Here is a 23918-nt window from a genome sequence, read left to right on the forward strand (position 1 = left end):
GCAGATCAAAGTCCAAAGCCTGCTCTTCTGAAGACCAGGGTTGTAATGTTGCTTTGAGACTTCTTTCCTCCTCCCCTCAGGATCCTCAACTCCAGCATATCAAATGCGGAAGAGCAGACAAGCACCTTGTTCCCAGCTTGGGTTCTGGCATAGGATGTGTATGAAAAGCCAATTCTTCATGTGCTTGAACGAGGAAAAAGATTGAGTCTAAAAATAATAATAATAAAAATGATAGATCTTCCTTTGGAAATGTTGGCTTAAACATTTGTTGTTGTCTCTTTTTTTGTTCCCAAATGGCTTTTATGAGAATATTTCTTAGTGCTTTTACATAACATTTTATATTGTGTTAAATCACTGACCAGATTTCTTTGAAGAGAATTCTTGAGGGGCTTTTGCAATGCTAGGAAAAGAAGAAAAAAAGGAAAGCATATTCTTTTATTTCTTTCCAATTGGAAAAAGTCAACCCAAATCAACAGGGAAATGCTTTAATTTCAGGCTCCTAGAGAGATACTAGAAACACTGGCAAGGAGGAGAAAAATAATTTTAAAAGGTACAGCTGATACTTCATGTTCATTCTGAATGTTTTGCATTGTTTTCCTTGTCTACTAAAATTGTGTCAACAATTCTTTTAAAGATGCAGACTTAAAATCTCCAGCTTAATCAGATCCATAGTCTTTGTTTGCAGGGAAGAAAAGGCTAAAGGCTGGTGTTTCTGAGAGGAGACACAGCATGATGAATTCAGACTGCTACCACTGCCCTACCTTTTGCCAGACACAGCTGAAGCCGGGAATTTTTTATTTCTTTTGATGAGTGTAAGAATAATCTCATTAAGGTTTTTCTGCTCACTGTTTATGGTTTTTAAACTATATACATCTAATGACAAGCTATTTAAACTGGACTTCATATAAAATTTGTGCAAAATAATCTGAAACTAGATAAAGAATGTGCATCATAAATATGGCCACAAAAGTCTGTAAAAGTACATGAAGCAGTTTGTGTGGCTAAAAGGTTTACAGAGGCTTCTGGCAAATGTGGCAAGTTTTGGAATCTGTAAATACATAAACATTGGTGGAAGGAGATTTCATCTTGAATGGTAAAACTGGCATGTTAAATATTACCAGGCAGATTTTCCAATCTGTCTTGTAACCTTTGGGGACAACAGGGTAGAAGATGGAAGAATACTATTGCCCTTTCCATGGGCAAGGGCATGATGGACATCAAATAGCCAATTTGTGTGTGGTGCTCATTTTGGCACGCCCAGGAAAACCTTCTCTGTCTGCTCTGGCTCCTGACTGTATACTGACCATTTTTATTTCCTGCTTTCCAAGACTCCTGTGCAAATAATTTTCATTTTAAGACTGGAATGAAAATAATTTAAGAAAGACTTAGTACTCAATATCTTTACTGAAATAAATAGCTTTTTTTTTTTTTTTCTCAAGAAAGCTCAACAGCTTCTCTATGGGGAAATTACTGAGTGCCAGACTTTCTTCTGATCATTGCCTCAGTTTGGCATCTTCACTTGAATGTCTCACAAGCTGAATACTGGTCAATAACCAACACTCTTGACTCGGTTTCTAATTGAAACTATTAGCATTTTTTTTTTAGTTCTGTAATAAAAAAATAAATATAATGCAAATCAGGCTGAAAATTTGGAGGATTTTTGATATCTAAAAGTAACGCAAACTAGAGAGAAAGAGTTGTTGTTATTCACTGTATAAGCCACTGGAGCACATTCCAGCACAGATAAATGAAATCTCTGCTGCATTAAACATAGATAGCAAAACAAAAAGAAGTCTGCTTACAAAGCCAGGGAGACTTTCGTGCATAAAAGCAAAGCTGCTCAAGTTCTAATAGGATTAAAAATTGGAAAAATATGCAATTACAACCTAGTATTTAATAAAAACCAATTTTAAATTATTCCACCCTTTTAAAATACTGGTGCCTATTAAAACACAGACATATTCATGTGGCTTTCGAATGCATTCCAGTAGAGCATAAAGTGACAAGTCACTGCATTTCATCACACAATAGTCAGAAGCAAAAAATGATGTCGCATTCTAAGTACTCATTAAATGCAGAAATATGCACTGAGGATGTAAATGTTGTATAGATTCTCAGGGAAGTTTGTAATTTATATTCAAAACTAAGATTCATATTAAATACCCAGCTTCAAATCTCCCTGGACAGTGTCTCTCCATAGATTTCTAAAAGTGTACATTTATGGAGTAAACAGAATATTTAATGGCTGCTAGCAGTATATCAGATTTGTTATGCTTATGGCAGCTGTGGTCATCAAATATTCATGCTGATGGTTCTTATGCAATGCTGACAGCTTTCTAACTTGTGAAATAAGTAATGGGTGAGTGGGAATTGATGAGATAAGTAGACTGCTTTATCTGAGAAGGGTGACCAAGCTTCTCTGTGGCAGAAAGAAGATGAAGAGTTGCATTCTCAGGGCAAGAGGGAAAATGCAAAGGTGTATTTCTTCCGATTACAAACCAGACACATCTCTTGATCTTGCCATATGTTTTCTTATTCTTCTCACTCTGACTGTCCTTTTCAGCCCCTGGGATTTATTTGTTGGTATCAGAGTCAAGTAGTGGAAAAATGGCTCATGAGTTTCTGCTACCAGACAGGTAGCAGAAAGGCTGGGATGAGATACGGGGTCGTTTCAGTCAAGCTGGGGGAAGAATGATAACACATACATAAACCAGTCCCATATTTCTTACTTAGGCAATTTGCCCTTGCTTCAGTGAGGGCAAATAAAGGATTTTACCTCTTTAAGGAGCATAGGGAATGGTCCATTAGAGGTTTTGTTGTTGGGGTTTTTTGTTGTTTTAATGGACTACAGTTCTCAGTGCTGGCACATCTTTAGTACGTTGTCTCAGTACTGTGTACTTCAGTTTGATAATTTAGCCTAATTGCATTGGAAAAAAGCTGCAAGTTAACCAGTTATCCTGTACTATAAGCCAAGATCAGATCATAGGAAATTTTAAGCATGGATGTTCTTCACTCTCTAAATAAATTTTTATTTTATATTATAGCCATTACTGTGCAGTAGTTACACATCCTTCATATTATCTGATCTCAGCATCTGGCCTTCAGGCTTCCAATTCCTGGGATATCTCTGTTATAAGTCAAAGAAAGAAAAAGTAGCTCCAGAACAGTCTGGAGAAATAATTCAAGTCCAGTACATTTTATGATCAATGACAGTGACTTAATTGTCAGTTATGGTTTTCTAGAATTAAACCACTAATATTACCTTTAATTGTTTTGGTATGACTTTCCTTACCTATGAGACAACACTTGAAATAACTTTGGTTCTCATGTGTCTACCTCATTAGTTGTTTCAAGTGGTAGGTTACAGAATTGCCATAAAAATAGTTCAAAAAAATCCATGTACAGTGTGGTGTGAGTTTAAGCAAAACTATATATGCAACTCAAAAGTCCAGTTTTCAATCACAAGATAAAATGTTTCAGAACATATGCCAAATCCAATCCTCTTTCCAATAAAAACAAGAAAACCCTCCCTCATACTTAAATCAAGCAGAATTGTATCTGCACTCCCAAAACCAACTTTCCTCAAACACAGAGAGTGATGCAAGGGGACCTGGGTAAGTCCAACTTTTTATTGCAGACCTTGAAAGATAAGAACATTATTGAAAGGATAAAAACCCTAAACCTTGGTGCTACTTTCAAATTTATCACGAAGTATGAGTAACTTGAAACCAAGTATTGCAAATTTGACTTGGGAGGTGCCTTAGAACAGACTGAGCAATAAAAATAAGGGGTATAGTAAGAATGTCTACTTTTTGTCTCATGGAGTTTTCTTTGAAACATAAACTATGGTTTAGTGAGAATGTGTGGTACTAAAAGTTTGCACCAAATTTCCTTTGCTGGAAGTTGTATTGCCACGATACAAGTTACAGGACACACAAGAATTTTTGTAGTAGATAACTAAGGGATAACTAATTCTTCCTGCTAGAGGAATTTCTTTCTAGCGTTCCAGCAGTCCAATGCCCCCTCACTTCCTGAAGAAGGAGAAACTGTGTTCTAGCCCAAACTAAGCTGTTTTCTTCTTCTCTCCCAGAAATCTTTGTGCTGTATCTTTTTAGACAAGGGACAGCTCCAACTCAATTTGATGTCCCAGGTGAAGTCATATTCATCACTCACATTTTTCTAACATTAATTTTTAAAATTGTTCACTATTTACAAAAGGCTGTTACAAGCATGTGAGACATAGGGAAAATGAAAATCACAGTCATCTACTTCTCTATGTTCTCTTCCAAGTACAGATTTGTTTAAAAAAAGATATTCCATCCATCTTTTGACATGTTCTAGGTTCTCTTGGGCTTCCTTTCACCAAATACCAAACCCAGAGGAAGCTGCTACCTCAACTCTGTTCTAATTTTCTGCAGCCTTTCTGCAAGCATTCTCTCACAACTGTTCCATATTCCCTTTTTTTGCCCTTTCAGTCCCAGACCAGTTGAGGTTAGCAAGTGTAGATCAGCAAAGGTTCAAAGACAGAGGGTGAAAGAAAAATACACTGAAAAGCCTTGTTTTCAGGCTTTTCAGCCCAGTGGGTTTTTTTCCATGGGTTTTTTTTCCCTTCTGTAGGATCTAAAATTTTTGAATATTTATTGGCTTTTAATCTTATTTTTAAAATAATTCTTCTAAAATACTGTGTTATTGGACTACACCAGGATACATTTCCTTGTCCAAAGATGAGGAACACAATTAGTTTAATGGCCAGCAGTTCTGCTTGAAACCAGATTTATACTTTATCAGTGTAATATAACATGCTTGAATAGACTATGACTACTATTTTTGTTCTTTAAGACATCTAAGCGTTCTCCGTGAGCTCCTGTCATCCACAGGGTAGACTAAGTCCACATGCTGAACTGTATGTCCTTTCCCCTCATCTTCTATTTGCAAAATCTATATGGATGGAAAGTTCAGCAGCTTCCAAATTAGCTTTTACAGTGGGAATTTGTACTGGATAAAACTGGTTCCTGGTAGAACAACAGCTGGGCAACACACATGCATCTTTTCTCCAGTGAGGTTTCTGCTTTCTCCTTCAGGTGGTTTATGGGTTTTATATAATAATTCATGTGTGAAAATACTTGACTGGCAGTAAAATGTGACAGAGAATTTATCAGTCTATTCCTGCATCTAATTCACAAGTCTGTAATTAGGGTTGTGAAAATGAGCAAAATCTTCTCACATAAGATTTTGCTTTTTATTCCTATGCTTAGCCTAAAGGTATGGAAAAATCCTTTGCATTGTCCTACACAATATTTTTATTTCTTTTCCTAGAAAGGCTGAGCAAATTTGCACAAAATTTACACTTGTTTAACCAAACTCTTCTGGAAATTCTGCAAATCCTTATTAAGTCTGGAAAAGTGTGTTATAATAGAGACAGGAAAATACATGTGATACAAGGTAATGCAAAAAAGGTACAGCAATTTTTGCAATATTGAAATTGATTCACTTCTTACCAAATTAACTTATTTAACTGTAATTAATAGAGTTACACAGCTATCCAGGTGCTGCTAGCAAGACAAGGGTTCAAAATCCAACTATTCTTCTAGTTTCTCACAACAGAATAAATCAGGAGAACCCCACTGGAGCCAGAAGAGCAAAACTGTTGAGGAGAAGCTGTCCCACAAGAAAAGAGCATGTGCATGGCCTCTAAGGCAACGACCACCTCCTGTTCCCCACACACATAGTGCCTGATACATAGCATCCCTCATGAAGAGTTTTGCAGGGCTGGTAGAACAGATGGGAACAAGAAAGTAACAGCAGCCTTTGGGACATGTTCCTGTGCAGAGCCATGTAAGCCCCTAGCAGTCGATGTTTAGATGGGTACCAACAATTTGCTGGCTCAGATCCTTAGCACAAAGCAGCTGGCAGCCTTTGAGACTTGAAGGAAGTAAGCGCAGCCAAACTAAAATAGCTTGGATACTTGGTGATGTGCAGTAATGCTTCTCAATAAACAATTCCATTTGGCTAAGAGGAAAATGAATACTAATAAACCAGCTGAAGCACAATGATATAAATTATTTCTAAGATGATGAGGAAAATCCAGAAGTGTTTTACTAGGAGAGACAGACCATGTGGACTATATTACATGTGGTGGCTTTCCTCTTCTGATGATGAATTACATCCATCCCATTCTTTCCTTTCCTTCCTCTCTAACCCCGTTAGGACAATGATACTTCAACACAAGGAAATAAACCTTTAATTAATAGTCTATGAATGAATTAACTTATCTGTAGCACACTGAATCACAGTATGATTTCTCAGTGTGATCATTCCCTATTCTTCTATCTTTCACCTCTTTATTCCCGTCTTCAGGAATATTCCTATTCTTCATTTTCAACTTTTGTGTTAATTTCTAAACACGACATGAAATAAATACTACTACAATATGTCTGAGTGACAATTACACTACTTACTAGGTCAAGCCATTGTGGATGCTGAATGCCTTCTCTGTGTGAACACACCACAATTGTATTTCAGAGGTACTGATGATATTTTACCTATCTTCCTTTCTCTCCCCTCCCATGGCTTACTGTTAAATTTTTTCTCCTTTTTGCAAGTTTATATCCTGGCTGAGTATAGTTTTTAGAAAATTTTTCTGAAAGGTAAATATTGGAAAGCTGGTTGTACACATGCCAGTTTGTAGCCAAAGAATACAAGATGGGTGACAACCATTATGTCACACATAGTACCTGTGTTTTCAAATGACTTTTAATAGATTAAGAAAATAGAAGGCAAATCTTAGATTTTCACTTATGACAGGTCTCTTTGGTAGAAATAGATCAAAATTGAGGGAATAAATTATTGCAATCTATTGAGGTAAAACGTATTTACCCACTGTAGCTAAAATAAATATTTTTATGTACTGATTCTGTAAAGTGCTGAGCATAAGGCCTCTGTAATCCCAAAGTTATGCAGATGCTCAGTCGTTCTGTGGCAATCACAGACTGAAATAGCCAGAGGAGAGGGACTGGGGGTGCAACCTGAGCCCTCCAGCTCCTTCCTGGAGCTGGACTTCGTGGAGTTGGGCAGAGGGAGAGACATCACCAGACACACATGGCAGCGACCAGCTTCCTACCTGCTCTGCAAATGGGGAGCAAACCCTCTTCTGGGTAAGGGGAAGGTGGCCACTTTTCCCACCCTTTTCACAAAACTGTCTCCCTGAAACAACTGACAATCTGCCATTCCAGGGAAAAGAGTAAGACATCTGCCTGTAGTAATATCATCTTGAATTGTGAATTAATCAAGTCTCAGAAGTTGAGCTTAGGTGTTACAAGCTTCTCTGGGGAGCTCAAATTTACCTGAAAGAATTCAAAGAGTTTTAAACAAAATTATAGCTACAATTTAGCAAAGGAAACGTGTATAGTTATGTTTCTTATCGCTGGAGTGCTGTAAAATTGAAGCGAATTTTCAATGTAATTCATTCAGAATGATTCTTGTTGAGTAATTATCTTCAATAAAGGTCTGTCAATACAGTTTCAAGCTATTGTCATTTTATATCAAATATCAATTAGACAGTATAATGAATTCAGGTGCACCTAACCTCAATGTCAGATGAAATTCTTCTATGATAATCAAGTGAAATAATTGCTCTAAGAAGATAAAAACAAAACCATTTAATACAATAACAGTAAAACTCCTTCTTTCTGCATTAACATAGCATAGATAATTTTGCAAAATCATCTCGGGTATACATTTCAGGAAAATTCTATCTAACAAAGTTTTTGGGATTGTTTTTTGGAAAGAAAATGCCATTATGTTGACTGGTATAAAAGAGCATATCTTTAAAATAGATAAAATAATGTCTGTTTAAACTGGGTGAAGATTTGCCATAGAAACACTGATTTAAGCTTGTCAAGGTGTTTAGATAAAGGCTGTGTGGCCAGAATGACTGACAGGGTGTGCTGCCTGGGGCCAAGGGGCTAATTTAGCAATACTAATATTTTCTGAGACACAGAGATAATTGTTTAAATACTTTTTGGTTAGGGCATTACCAGCTGATGCATGGCCTGACACATCTGAGCAAGAAAGAGTGTCAGTTCAGCAGCTATTCTGACTGGACCTGGAAAACAAGACTGTGCTGGATCAGAGGTTAGGTCGCAGCTCCCATCAAGACTAAGGGCAACTGAGTATCTTTTTTCCAACAAGAACATTTTTCTGACCTACTCCGTGGTTTATAGCAAGCGGACACAAAGCAGCAGAAGCTCATTGCCCTCCATCCTGTCCTCTGAGGCCAGCAGAAGCACAGCCATCAGGTTGTTATTTTAGCAACCTTCAAGGTGTTAAAAGTAGTGAATACTTTTTAAGGAGAAAGAATCTGTGCTTTTAAGTCCATGCATTGTTATTCTGCTGTCTTTATTCTATCTCTAACTCTGAATGTTTCTCCAAGCCAGGCTGCCACAGATATCATTTCAATTTGCCCTGCATAACCACAACAATTCAACACTTTTTGTTTCTGAATACAAAATTAAGTTAAAAAGCTCTGCTTTTATACATCTATAGTTAATAAACAGAGAAGATCAAAAAACAATGATAGTTGGAGAAAAGGGGACACATTTAAAGGCTTTTTCTTTACAAGCACAACAACAAATTGAAACATGGATAATCCAAAGCAGAAAAGCCAGCAGCATCAAGCAGTGCCATACCAGAGACCTGAAACCAGCATTCAGCTGTTGTAAAACAGAATAGAAGCTACTGAGAGAGTCCTCTCCTGACTCTAAGTAGCGGGGAGTGGTGACAATGGGGTCCTGAAAGACAAATGGCTGTTGAAATGGCTTTTATTTTTTTTTCAAGTTACTAACAACTTTTCTAAAATCCTCCACAATATGTGGTCTTCTCCAGTGTCAATACAGCTTATGTGCATAAAATCAGAAAATGCATATGACAGGAGGAGCGTGTGTCTAATAAATACAGCTCATGTCTCCAAATGGATTTAATAACAAAGCATTTTTAACAGAACTTTGAGTAGCCAAATCAGTCCTAAATGGGAGACTGGTGCTGCAGGATTCTGAGAGCTCTCAACCTCCAGCTACATCCTTGGGGACATCTAGAACCTTGTTGGGTCAGGTCTCTGCTCCACCTGCATTCAGGGATCATTGAGGTGGATGCCAACAAAACCCTTAAGCATTTTGTATGAGTCCACACAAGCACATGCTGTTAGGCTAGTTTTGCACCTGACATTAAGACTAAATTATGCTGCAATTTACAATTATTTCTCTTCTTGACTTTTTAAATCCATGCTTTTTGGTTGCTGTAAATTCCTGCCTTGCTTTGCAGTGCTCCTTGGCTTCAGTTGCTCTATTATTAGGGATAGACTTGTGCAGTAAATCAGTTCCGACAGAAGGACTGCAGAGTTAGTCTTACACTTACCCTCTGCCTGACCAGGGACCAGCAGGAGTCACATCCAAGTACCCAGTAAAGCTGGTTACCCACAGTTCAAAGTAAGGAATGACCCCTAGTGCACTATTTACTTGCACTTGTGCCATGATAAACTGTGTCCCAATGGAGAAAAAAGGAATCCTGTTTTGAGACACACTGGAGCAAATACTGATTAAACCCTGCTTTCTTGCCCACATTTGATATTTTAGAGTAGGGTAGTTAGAATTGCTGTTTTGCTGTTTCTTTTACTTGCATTACTCATTACATTTTTCCTATACTCAGACAGAGCAATCTGGAAAGATTTGTTTCTCTGAAACAGTTAAGTGACCATCTACATATATAAAAGCACAGATTTATTTATGCTTTTGCAGACTGCAATATAAGGCAGCATTTTTATAATCACAGGAGAGTGAAACAATGGAATTCCATTAGCTTTCAGCTGGGCACAAAGGAGGTTACACTCCACATTGCCTTTAACCTGTTTTTATGAAACAGAAATCTTCAGTTGTATTGGCATTCAATAGCACAAAAGTAGGTGGAATAAAAGCTCTTGAAATTATTTTCCCAATAGTAAATTTTGGAGCTGGTTGAACAGGAAAAAAAAAAAAAAGGTAAAAGAGAATATGTAACAGAACCTAGAGTATTTGCCCACTAATGTATAATCTGGTTTAAATGTTCTTAACTTTTGAAAGCAGCAGTGATCTAGTGAAAGAAATTATTACAGTAAAGAGAACTAGAGCAATTTGAAATTAACTTGGGTGAAATCAGTATCACGGCCTGGGAGCAGTGTGTTCATTTATAAAAGCATGTGCCACACACGCTGGACTCACAAATGAGCATCTGTCACTTCTGGTGCCAAGCCACAGGACTGAGCTTGGCCACACCAGCACTGTGGTCCCTCATGACATCTGTTCATCAGCAGACATCATCCCCTTCCAGCAAACACTGTCCTCTCTCCCACTCCCTCCCATCTCTCAAACACTGCACAGAGGGCAGGAGTAGTGTTGCTCCCTGTTTGCATGGGGACTTGGAGCATTTGGCCACTTTCTAGGCCACCTGCACTGTCCTTGGGGACCTAAGGAAGCATCACCAAGGAGCTACAGCCACCAGCTTATGGGGTGACTGTGTGACTGGATTCTTTCTGCCTTCCCCTCAGAAGTCTGGATACTGGGACATTAACTGAAATACTGAGTACAAGTCCATTTTTCTCCACAAAAACTGAATACACTTGCACAGTTACTCCTAGGCCAGCAACTGACTATCCCATGTACCGCAGCAACAATGTACTATGATGACTGCTCTGGCAGCTTGATAGGCAGAACATGTTCCCTTTCTGATTATAATCCACCTCATTTTCTTCTGACAAGCTGGAGAATGGGGAAGGCATGTGAGCAGCTTGGATTTGAGTTGTCTTCTGATTGCAGATAGGTTATTTAAGGGTTACATAGCCCTCTTTGGGCAGAGCTGCTGTCAGGGGCAGGCAGGCCTCAAGTCAGAAATCACAGTCTTGCACTGCAGTTCTTGACTGCCTGTAGGGTGTTGCACAGACCCAAGACACTTGAAAGCAGAGCGAAGAAGGCAAATTTTATTGCCATCTGTAACAGCTTCTCTGGAAAGAAACTGCCTTAGAGGTGACAACAAGGTTGTCTTCTGAACTTTGAGTAAAACGGGCACATTTAGAGGATGAACATGTGAGCCTCTTACACAGCACCCTCTGGCAATCCCCAAACAATGATTTCACCTATCCTGCATCAAGAGGGCACGCTCTTTTGCCCTCAAACTCAGAGTCAGACATGTGGAGAGGCTGGAGAATTGTGATCAATAGTTGTCAAAGATGCGTATCCCCTTCAGAACCCTTTGGAACATCTAAGAACACAAGGAGTGCAGAGGCCACTGGCTGCTTATCTGAAATCTCTCAGCACTGGGTTCTGCCCCCAGAGTTACTGTTGCACATCTTGCAGCTTGTGCTTGAACCTGGCAGAGAAACCAAGAGCTTTAAATGGCAGCTGTTTTTCCTCCACTGAGCCCCTTCCTGTGAGGCATCCCACTGTCACAAGGGTCACCAGCTCAGGTGCATTTTGCTGGGAGCCTTCCATGTGATGGCAGAGGACCCCAGGACTGAATTACAGTAAGGGCAAGATTAAGCATGCTGATTTTTTTCCAGAGACTAGCTTCACTTTCCTGCCCTTACAACATTTTTCTCTTCTCATCTCTGTAGAAAGCTATGTTCTGTCAGGCTGTACAAGCCCTTGACGTACATTTTTCTGAAGAGTGGCCACAGCCACTAGATCATGCTCTCAGCAGGAGGAAATAAAATATGCCACCATAGCAGTGGTGTGTGCTGGGCAGAGACTGCTCAGATGGGCTGAGCAGGTAAGAGCTCACACATGTGCACAGACCTGCCAATGTACTTTAAAATAAGGGAAAAAAACCTGGGAGGCCTCTGTGCCACATTCACCAGATGGTCTCACACCTGCCAGTATCTTCTGCTGGTTTCACTGGGGTAACCACAAAGCTTTTTTTTCCTCCCCCATGCCATTGCATGTGTGGAAAAACAGCTGCCACCTTACAAGACATCTCCAGAACTCAGCCTCCTGCAAGGCTGTGGGCCACAGTGTAAGCTGGTGACAGCCCCATGTGACAAAGGGCAGTGCTGGAGCAGGGCAGGATGCCTCAATAGGCATGGCAGTGTGTGTTTGCACAGATGTTCCATGCAGGGCGTGATCCTCCACTCTTTGCTGCTGGAGGAGTGCAACAGGCCATAGTCGGTGTCTCCAATATCCCATGCTGGTACATGTGTTAAGTTCATTATCCTATTTGCAGCACTTTTTCAGGATAACTGAGATGTGAATGTTTGAGCTGTGTCAACAGCACACACTGTTAGACCTCCAAGGAAATTAAGGCCCTGAAACGATTGCAAATGGAAAACCTTTTTTTTTTGTCTTTTTAATTAGTAATCCAACCAACCATTTAATAGAGAGCAAAATAATCACAGAGGGGTGATGGCAAGGTATGTAAACTAGATTTCTGCTTGACTGGACCTGCTCTCTCAGGCTGCAATTGATAACACTTGTCTGCATTAATAAATCTGCGCCTACCTGAAACACATGGGAAATGCTGGGGGAAAATGTCATTGTTGACTTCTACAAAGATATTTCTAATACTCCTATTTGCTTCCAATTGTTCCTCAAAGGCCAACTTCAATCCCACTAAAAAGCTAGGATTTTCACATTATTTTGAGAAAATTAAGAATACATTTTCCAATGGATATTTCCACTCCTATTACTGAGGTTTGAGATCCTCATTAAAAGCCATTAAATCTTGAAGAATAATTAGACTGTTTCTTGTTAGATGAGGTCTGTGCCAGTAGGGCTTCTTAGCTCCATTTATTTATTAAAGAAAAGGTAAGCTTTTACAAAACATCCAGTCCTGAAAGATACTCTTACATCTGCATATCTGAGTTATATTCCACATTTTATCTTTAGCCCTCCTTATTTTAAGAAAGAGGCTTTTCAAATTCATGTATCCGTATCTAAAAATCTGCACTCTTCCTTTGCACTGAATTTTTGTTCCGTGCTTTTTTTCCCCCAAGCTAACCCAGCAGGAGGTATTCTTGCTGAATATTTTACCTGAATATCTAATCTGTGTCAGCTCTTCTGCAATGGGTTTTGTGGGTTTTTTTCCAATTTTGCTTGTCAAGGGAGCTCATTGTTAGAAGGGGTGTCTCGGGCATTAGTTGCGTGTGGAGGGAGGGAGAGAGCTGGTATGTCCGTGGTGCTTCTCCTCGGTGTGAGCCATGTGCTGGTGGTACCTGCTGCCAGATCCCAGCCTCCCCTCGCATGCCAGGCTGTGCTGGAAGAATCCCAGGTTTCACTTCATTGTCCTCTGCTGCCTCTCACACAGCAGCCACACACATCATTGCAGGGAGGTTTCCCAGCCATGGGCAGTGGCAGCTGTGGAAACACGAGGCAGCTCCCCTACATCCCGTGCTGGGTTCAGACCTTCCCGTGCTCGAGCGTGACCTGCCACATGCAGCAGATCAGGCACCGTTTGCTGTAACCAGCCATTCCTACAGCCTTCGGCAGAGGCCTTCTTGCCTTTGTCTTCCCTCTTTCCCAGCGCTTAGGAAGGGGGAGACTCTTTACACTGTCAGAGATGACACGTAGGAGGGCGAGATTCAGAGATAGTTGTCAGAGAATTAACACTTAGGCTAATCTGGTGAAAGGCATATTTTAAAGCAACCAAGAAAAAAGGAGGAGGAAAAAGTACATTGCTTTATACTGTGGGGTGCCTTTGGTCAGAGATCTGCACAGAGTCCCAATGTACAGGGTTGTTCCAGTTCACAAAATGAGAAAGCAAAGCTTCTCCCTTCCAGATTCATCTTGAACTCCAGGAAGAGAAGATTATAAATGCTGAACAAACACTGGAAATAAAAATATAAATCTACCGCAGAGAGTGCACTATTCAAACAGTTACTCACAGCCCTGCACCCCTGAATAGCCCCACCGCTGCTATTTATAACACCACAAGCACCCTTGGAGCTATGGAAAGTCCAAACACTACTGGGACAAGCATTTTCCCACCCGTGAGAACAGAGAACCTGTGTGTGCCATGGCAGTGACTCATCCATCGCCTGTTCACAGGGCAGTGGTGGGACACAGACCTTGTGTACAGCAAGCTGCGGCTTTGTGAAGCCCAACGTGTCATATATAGACTTGCAGAGCAGTTTTAGGCTAAGCACTAGAAAGTAATCAGATTTTTTTTAGGAGGTATTTACTTAAAAAAAAAAAAAAATAAAAAAAAGAACCAAACCAAACCAAAAAAAACCCACCAAAAAATCACGGGAGAATTTGTGAATAGAAACATGTCCAGAAAACTGTTTCTGCTGTCTGAGGCTCAGTCATCTGCTGTTGTATTTGCAATAGGAGCTTCTAAGCTTTTAGAGGTTTGTCCCTTTCCCTAAGAAAAATGCAGGCTCCTTGCATCCTGAGGTCAAATGTCCTTGAATTTTCCCAAACAAAGTGATGTCCTGTAGCTTTGCTAAGAATCTTTTACGGCCATTTCAAATTCACTATTTCACTTGCTATAGTCAAGGGGTTTATATGCAAACTCTCATGCAAGTCTTATCCTTTAACAAGCCCCAGTAACACCCTTGGCACTGGAAGTATTCAATAAGGAAGCTTCCTTTGAATGAAGTTTAGCCCTTCCAAAAAAGTTTTCTCATTCTCTTCCTCTGAATCCTAGAATATGCCATTCATCCGAACGTGTCTAGAAGATATCTGATGCTTGAGGATGAGAGAGTTTATCTGGCTCAGTACCTTGACTGCTGTCTCTTGGAGAGTTTCAGCTGTTGCAGAAAATGAAGAGAGTGGTGGTGTACAACTATGACTGTTTTTTCCCTTTCTGGGACCCAAAGCCAGGATTTTGTTTGGTACATGGAGATTTTGTTTTAAACAGGCATTGCATCTAAGGGGAAATGAATTCCTGCTCCAATCATAATGTAAAATTAAAACATGTAATGTTTATTCATTGAGAGCACCTTGACAGCGTAGAACCTCCACCATCACATACCAGAGTAAATATGTAGATATGCCAATCTGCCAGGGACAGTGACTTAGAAAACTGATCTTCAACTGCAGAAACCACAGCCTCCGGCTCTTGCCCCTTGGGGCCAAATCTAGTAAAGAGAAAAAGGCAAATGTCACATTTCCCTGCCAGCAAAGTTTCTGACCACCCAGAAGGCTATTCAGCCCAGAGAGAAGCAAGCAGTTTTTTATGCCACTTCTCTAATATCTCCTCCCAACCCTATTTAGATGCAAACTAGGCCTCTATAGGCAACTAACAGACTCTACAGGGGCTGTTATTCTGCATTTTAGAATCATGGTAAGAGGTCTCACAACATTGCTCATGGTGACAGGCCTTACAGAAACGCACCATAAGAGGCAATACTTGTCCTGAGGAGCACCAGAGCCTAGAGAGTGGAAAAGAAAAGCTCATCTCAGTAGGGAAGTATGCCTGTGACAACCCAGCCCAGCAGTCAAAGAGCAGAAGAGCAGACAGATCAGACAGAGAACCACAGAATTATTTGGTTTCCAAACACCTTTAAGATCACAGAGTCCAACCTTGTCAGCCTGACACTGACAAGTCCATTGCTAAACCACCTTTCATTCCAGTGATCCTTGTGTGCTTTTTACATTTTATCCTGGATCTAATTGTCTGTGACCACGTACAAGCAGCACTGAGATAGGGTAGGGGCAAGGTAAAGCAAAGCTCTGATTCTCTGGTTTTCTTTAGCAGACCTCTTCTCCTACACATTATATGGGCATTTATCTGATTTTCTAATCTAGACCTGGTTTAAATCTTATCCTCAATGCAAAGGACAGCAGCTCTCACCCTGGCAGACAGGGGCACTCCAGCAGACAGTCCTACTTCAACTTCCCTCTCCAAATCAGGCAGATTGGGGATTTTAACATGGGCCTTCCCCAGTGATCTCTGAACCACAAGGCTGCTGGCTACTCTGCTTAAAGATTCATCACTTCCTGGTGGAGCTGCTCCACTCTGCACCAAATAATTAAGTGTGAACAAATCTGGTTCAGTAACTTTTGTTAAGCTTAAAGGGGAATAGGATTAGGGAAGGGTTTTCATAAAGATACTCACGATCTACATCACATCATGTCATGAACGGAAGTTGCAAATTTCCTCCACACAGAAAGAAGGAACTGAAGTGGAAAGTGCAAACCTTGGACAACCCCTGTTGGTCCAACCACAGAGTGAAACAGAAACAAACACAACTAAAGGAGGAAGCAATGTGACCAGCAAAGTGTCACATCAGCACTGCTCCTCTGGAAACCTCCTCGCCCAAGTCTGCCTGACTGTGGGTGGGAGAAGACTGAATGAGGCAATGAAGAGAGAAAATGTCTCTTTACTCTGCTTGACCTCATCTCAGCAGGGTTTCTGAAAAATTCCTTTTGTGCTCTGGATATGCACATCTATTGACATCCATTACCTTGCTCAGGGAAAACTCTCTTAGATGTTTGAGACCAAACTTCTTAGGGATGAAGAGCAAATTAAATTATAAAGGGACGGCCTTGGCAAGGGGAAAATGTAGACGTTTGAGAGCCACCACCTCACACACCCCAGCTCAACATAATCTGGCTTCTTGAAGATCTCTGTCTTGCGGTTGATTTCAAACTCCCAGGGAAGCTTTTCCTGTGGTTGGGACATTCATAAAGTCTCTCTCTCTCATGTGGGTGTTCCAGCAGTTGACACCATCTGCAAGCATGTTGCAGACGTTGCCTGTGCTGGAGCATACTTTTTTTTTTTTTAATGGAGATTCTAATTTTCACATGACTGATTGAATGTAATGACATCTCAGACATTTCCCCCTCTGAAAAATGTGCCTAAAATGACCAAAGGATTCAAACATTGAGGTTCAAGCCAGGCAGCCAATGTGATTGCATAAGACTTGCTTCCTTAGAAAAGCCATGCTAGAAAACAATGAAATTCAAATTAGCTGCTTTTCTGTTCTCTTAATTCTCTAATTCTAACAAACTAGTCTGCCAGTAGGACTGGAAAATTTTCCATTCACAGAAGTCACATAGTCTGTATCTGTAAGGTCCTAGAGATTTGCCTAAATTTGTGGGTGCCCAATCCTCTATAGAGGTGTGTAAATCAACCCTTTGTTTAGCAAAATATTCCCTTGTTTGCCAGTGTCTTTTGATGAGAATAAGTAATGAAAATTCGGTTGACTATTTTCACAGCCCAGTTGGAAAACAGATGCAAATCTGTGCAAAACTGAGAAGACTTCTCTTCAAAATACTCTCTTCTCAAGAAAAAAAAGAATTAAAAGCAAGAAAAATGTTGATTGATGGTATTCATCAACCTGTATAGCTGAGGGGTGAGCAAAACCATCTCACTTACAGACTGGCACTTTAAAAAATAGGACGATGTCAAGGCAAGGGAAAGGACCATGTTCCACACCCACTGTATAAAATCCAGGGAAGGTGGATCTGCTTTCTCCGAAGAAGCTCAGACAAATGCCACAGAAACACTTGGGAGAGTGGCAGTGTGTTGACTTCTCAGTGGATCAGCACTCTAGGGTTGGACAGCCTGGCTGGGATTTCCCACACCCCCTACAGCCTTATCACCCTCAGGGCCACCCCTCTGAGTCAGGTGAGATGCACATGTGCTGCTGGCATGAAGCACACAGCTGCAACTCCAGAACAGCCCAAGCTGGCAGATAGTGCCAGCCTCTCTCCCTGGGGGCTGGGAACATAGACATTTGGGAGGAGGAGGAAGAAGAGGAGGAAGTTGGCGTCCATGACATATCTCATACTATGGCAGAAACCGCAGAAGCTGAGAAGGCTCCTGAGCCAGGAAATTAGATTACAGATAACTGAAAGCAGTTTCTCCTGTGTCCTGTGGGTCCATAAACCTGCATGTGGGTGAGTTATCTGCCTGGGAGCATGCCTTGTCCCTTGACCAAAGCTGAGCCAACAGCCCGTCATTTCCAACAGTACTCAGCTTTGTGTTAAGGAGCAGCTTGTGGCTTGAAAAGTGCCTTTGTCATCCTATATGTAAATAACAGACACAGCACAAGCTGCATCATGTCTAACTGGAAGGCAATCATAGCTTCTCTGGATTTATTGTTGACTGTGAACACACTAACATGAAAATACTTTTTTAAAAGTCTGAACGCAGTACATGTTTTCTCTGTGTTCTTAAATTGATAAAATACATCTGCTCTGAAGAGCCATTACAGCTTATCACAGAAACTTGGATCTAATTTATTGCCAGCAAAAAGCTTTCTTCAAGCCTCTTTCTTTTTCAGATGCTCTACCATAAAACATGATAATTCACATTAAGAATGCATTTAAACACTGCTGAAAAGACAACTTGTCCTGAATAAAAGGTAGCATTCAGGGTGATGGTTAGGATAAAATATAGCCAAGATTGGAAATACAAGCTTTAGTGATTTGGAATGTATCAAGTCTTGCCTAATAACCCTTATATAGCCAAAGTGGCCTACAGCCTGCTGAAAATCATCTCTCCTTAAGTCAGCTTCCTTTTGAGTCCTCAAAACTGCCTGTCAGATGTTTGAGAAATCCAGATCCATTGCTTTCACCCATTACACTCTCTTTACCCTTTTTTGTGGCTTTGGGAGTGCACTCATCAGGCAAAACTTGTTGCTTCTCAGAGGTTTTAAAATCAAATTAAATCAAATTAAACAGAGGGGTGTGCAGTACCAAACATAATTGCTGACTGTGGCCGTAGGGTGAGGACAGGCACGGTGATGGACAATCTGAGCCCTCCTCTTCTGCAGGGTCGAGCAGATACTACAGTACCTTCAGGGACAGTTAGGGGGGAAGGGCTTACAGAAGGAGCCTGAAGGGTCAGTAGTGTCTGCATGAAGCAGTCCTGCTTGTGAGAGGTCCCTGCGCAGGAGACGATGCTGCCACAGCCCATGGATGGTCCACAATTATCACCCAAATTCCTCCTCATTCTCCCCAGATTTTCATACCTTTGTCATGCATCCTGCACCTAGCCCTTGGCTCTTGTGCTGTCCTTCTCCCTCTGGAAAATGGGGAGAGCACAGAGCAGGTGCTGGGGAAACGCGATGCAAACATGCCCCTGGCATTCCCAAGCAGCATATTTCCTCAAACGGTGTCCCAGAAACCATGCTCCTTTTGCTCCTTCACCAAGGATGCTCTCCAGATCCAGCGTGTTTCTGTAGTAGCTCTGCTGGATTTGGACAGGGAGAGCTGCAGTTTTCTGCTATAGTTGATGCTTGTTCACCTGTTCAGGTCTTCTCCTCGGGTCCTGTCTCAGTGCTCATGACATGAGTGTAAAGGCAGCCAGTGGCACTATGGTGTAGAAACTCCCTTCTCCCAAAGAGAAAGGCTGAGAGTAAATAGTGTAATGGCCAGACTTTATCTTCTGGTGCCAGGACAGATCCAGCCTTCTGGTATTTCCAGGCAGCTGGCAGCTTCTTTGCAGCTTTGTCTTAGACACTGTTCCCTGCTTGCATATGGAAATGAACTGCTTTTCCCAGGAAACAAACGGTGCTGAAGTGTTGCCCCACCAAACCCTAACCCTAACCCCAACCCCATCCCTTTGTTGTTCCTGTCCAAAGCTCCCCTATTGTAGGCCCAGTGAGTGGTTGGGCAGGGCAAGCCATTGTGCATGAGACCACTGAGACTCACCAGGTGGCTGGGGAGACGGCGGGCAGAGTCACATCCCTGCTCCAAGGTCTACTCTCCAAGCGTTCAGCAACCTCCCTCCCTAGCACTCATCAGCTCAGCAAAGCAACTACGCTGCTCTGGCCACTCTAGGATCTCGTAGGGCAGCAATATTGGGCTTGGCCACACTTCTAAGTTTGTTTCCACTGCTGTGTTTATTTCATTAAGTGCCCCCTAAAAGCTGCTGTTTTGAGCATTGCTTTTCTAACTCACTGGAAACATGGAAACACTCCATTGCCCCTGCTCAGTGCCACTGGCAGATGCACTTCTGTGCAAGACTATTCTGCTGACATTGGTGCTTTCCTGAGCATCACCAGCAAAGCACAGCTGCACACAAGCCAGGAGGTGCAGAAGGCAAATGAATGTTTCAGGTTAAAAGTGCAGTGTCATAGATGAGTAGAAAGAAGGAAAAAAAACCCAAACCACCACATAGGTAACTCTGTTCCCTCAAAAGGATCAAGTTCACTGGCAGATTTAGAAGTTTGAAAGGTAACAATGCTCTTGCATTATTGCTTGAACAACTTGGCCAGATCTTCCTCCCTCTGAGCAGAACTCAGACTTTCCTGGAGACATCTCTGCAACCATGGGTAAATCCTATTTTTTTGGCTGTACTTAAGTGTTACTGGGGATCTCTTTTCATGCACTCAGCTCTCCATGTAAAAATACCATCAAAATCTCCAGTGCCAAGCACGTAGCAAAAGCTGTGGACATCTACATTACATGCTTTGGAAATGCCACCAAAGTGGAGTATGCTCCTCCAGATACTGACTCCAGCTATTTGCTTGCCATTAGAAAAGGGCCTGCTGAGTCCAACACCTACAAATCAATGCTGTGCAGTAATACAGCATTGTTCACTTTCTTTTTTTCCAAGAAAAAAAAGAAATCAGATTTCATTGCTTCTTTATGTGTTACAGTTGTTTAAATAAAAGACTTTGTTTCGAATTTTCCTACAGTAATTTTGTGTCTTATTTTTGTTATGCTTCCAAATAACATTCACTTGGGCATTCACTTGGGAAACACAAGACAAGGAAAATGTTGAAAAGCTATTGATCTGCCAGGTGGAAAACTCTACACTTCATTTTCATTTCCAGGTCTTGTGTGTTTTTTTTAACTTGAGAAACAACATATTATCCTTTCAGTAAAATTCTGGAATCATAAAATTGTTTTATAACAAGAACAATCAAAAAGACAATTTGTTCTTTGAAATTATTTTGAAGCCTGCACATCTATTGTATGCCATGCTTATATGTATAAATCAGTTGTGAATACAGTTTTGGGTCTTGTTCACAAAGCTGATTACAACCAGAAAAGAAAAAACTGCTAGCAATGCTAAAATTTGTCCCTATGGAAAAAGTATCTCTAAAATGACTGCTCATGTGCCACGGAAGATGCCAAATTGCAGTACCTCCCTTTCCATTAGTCATTCCACAACATTGTTCCCAGTTGCCACATCTTGCTCTTCCCCAGCAAGAAAGCAAAGAGGGCCACCAGACTCCCTGCTATCCTTAAGTGATAGATTGAAAACATTTCCTTTTTGTTTTGTCTTTTAGGAAGAGGAGAAATGGACCATGCATTTAGAGAAGAGTTTGAGATGCTGCAGTTCTAAATTTCCACAAAAATACTCATTGGCAGAACTGTGAGAACCAAGAAGGCTCTGCTTAGTGGGGTTTCAACACCCTGTGCTACATGTATTTTCTCCAACTAGTTCTCAGCTTATCATGTCACTTCTCTCCAAAATAAAATGCCTGTCCTGCACTGTCTTTTGCAAAGCCTCTACTCTAATGTCCCCTGGTCCTTCAGCAAACACAGAAGCAGCAGCAGGTACTCATTAATTGCCTACCTCAGCCATTGCTATTGTCAGACCTAAGGGGGGGGGTGACATCACAGGTTTCTCTAACTTAATGAATACTGCCTGCACTGCAAGGGTCAGAGAAACACTAGACAAATATCACCTGATGTTGAAAAAGAGCAATTATTAAAAAAAAAAAAAAAAAAGTTAAAATCCTGTTCTTCCTGTATTTGCTCCAGAGCGAGTGAGGTTGTAGAGAAAGAACAGCTTTTAAAGGCACAAAATGGATTCTGGCATGTTTCCCCTTTTGTATTCCAAGCTTCAAGTTGGAAAAGGCTGCATTAAGGGTGGGGTTTTTTGTTAGTTTAGTTGTGCTGCTAGACATATATTTAATCTGTTTCCCTGATATTCCTGTTATGAGAAGTCCCAGCCAGAGTTAGGGAGACATTTATCAATAGAGAAAGCATACATGCAATTACTACAGCATGGTCTAAAACAAAGGGAGTTAACTTTTCATTACCCTGAGACATTGAAAACAGGCTCTGCCATTCTCAGTATTCCCTCTCTCTTTCCAGTATTAAGTTATTGGGAACTGGCACCCATCCTTTCCCTATGAAGACATGGGAAGTTTACAAGCTTCAAGTGAAAACTAGAGGTGGATCACATCAGCCTGGTTGGGGTCAGAAGAGACCTGTGGGGATCTGACCTGGTCAAACTCCCCTGTTCAAGTGAGGTCACCCAGAGGTGGTTGCTCAGAACCATGTCCAGAAGACTATTGAATGTCTCTGAAGATGGATATCTGCGCACTTAGAAGCATTTGTTTACCTCATATAAATGCACAAAAGTGCCTTATCTTACCCAAACTGTCCTTCCACAAGAAATAAATCCCATAGATCATGGATAGGTTCTCACATAAGGGAAAATAGAGCAAGCCTGAAGATACTGCATAGTCAGGGTTGGCATTAATTTCTCCCATGACACCAATCAATCCTTTCACTTCTTATGAGAGAAACAAACCCACTTTCTCTTTTCTCTGCATTTTACCTTTTTTTCCTCTCCAAACACCCACGCTTTGCCTGTGTCATGGGGCCACCAAAGGGAATTACCAAGATGGAGGGAACCCTTTACCAAGATGTCCAATAAGCACACAGACAACTTTCTAATCATCTTGTCCCATCATGAGTGCAGTAGGGGTGACAGACCTGGAAATTTTACATGGGACACTCCTTGTGGACAAGGAGTGACTAAGCGAGTTTTAGTTCAGCCACTTTCCTGCTCTTCCCCTGGGGAAATACAAGCCCATGTAAGAACAAAGAAGTGGTTAAATATGGGGTTACCTGACCAGATCTCTCACCAATCTTCCACACTTGGGGAATCCTTCAGCCACCAGTACATATATTTTTGAATTTTGTTAACATATACAGTGCAGTTCTGCATATTCTTGTTAACCTTGGGACTGATTGTTTGGGAGTGGTAGTGGGGGTTTTGGCATGGCTTTTGTTGTTCTTGGGGGATTTTGTTTATCTGTATTTTTCTTTATCTGATTTTTGTTTTGTTTTGGTTGGTTATTGTTTTGGATTTTTGTGGGGGTTTGATTTTGGGGGGGGTTGGGGTTTTTTTGTGAATTGTAGCTTGCTGACTTGTGGACTTTACTGACTTGTGGTGGTAACAAGTTTTCAAACAATTGTCCCTTATTTAGGAAACTCTTTTCACCGTATGCTCAACAAAGTACTCTTTGGAAGATGGCACAGATTCACCAGAACTTTCCAGTTTTCCTTTCAGGTGTTATAATATCCCTGCTCCAGCATGAGTGGAAATAATTAGGAGCCATCTCTCTGGGCTCCAGCAGGCTAAGAACAAAGCTTCCAATTTGCTCTCTGAGACTTCTTGTAAAAGCATACCACAATTAGTTGCCCTGAGGTGTGAGTCTTACTCAAGAAGGTGTCTAGGGCAGCTGGGGCTGAGGTCTCCTTCCCTTATCACTAGCAGGGAGATCTATAGTACTCTTTCACTGTAGTAACTGCACTTTTAAAACAAACTTGTCTTGTGTTACAGGTTTGTTTATCCCAATAGCTATCCTAACTTAATTCTTCATTAGAAGGATGGTGTGACTTTAACAGCCCAAATATTTCAGCTAATACTTAATGTTCTTGCCTAGACTGAGAATTGAAAATACCCTATTAATGAAAAAAATCAGCATGATACATTTGGCCTGCATCAGCTTATATTTTTCATTTGCCTTGTATCTCAGCTTTGGTAATCAAGCTGATTTCATTATTATTTACACTTAAATGCCACTGGCCAATTCAATTGCAAAGGCTGAAATAGGGAGGGGACAGAATCCTGTACAAAAACCAGCTGTTGACATTGGAATTAAAAAAAAAAAAAAAAAAAAAAAAAAGGGAGAGAGAGAGAAACATCTTCTGCATTTATTTGCCTATCATTGCCTAATTTGTGGCAAATCACAGACA

The sequence above is a fragment of the Vidua chalybeata genome, chromosome 1 (assembly GCF_026979565.1).
Source record: "Vidua chalybeata isolate OUT-0048 chromosome 1, bVidCha1 merged haplotype, whole genome shotgun sequence".
Lineage (NCBI taxonomy): Eukaryota > Metazoa > Chordata > Aves > Passeriformes > Viduidae > Vidua > Vidua chalybeata.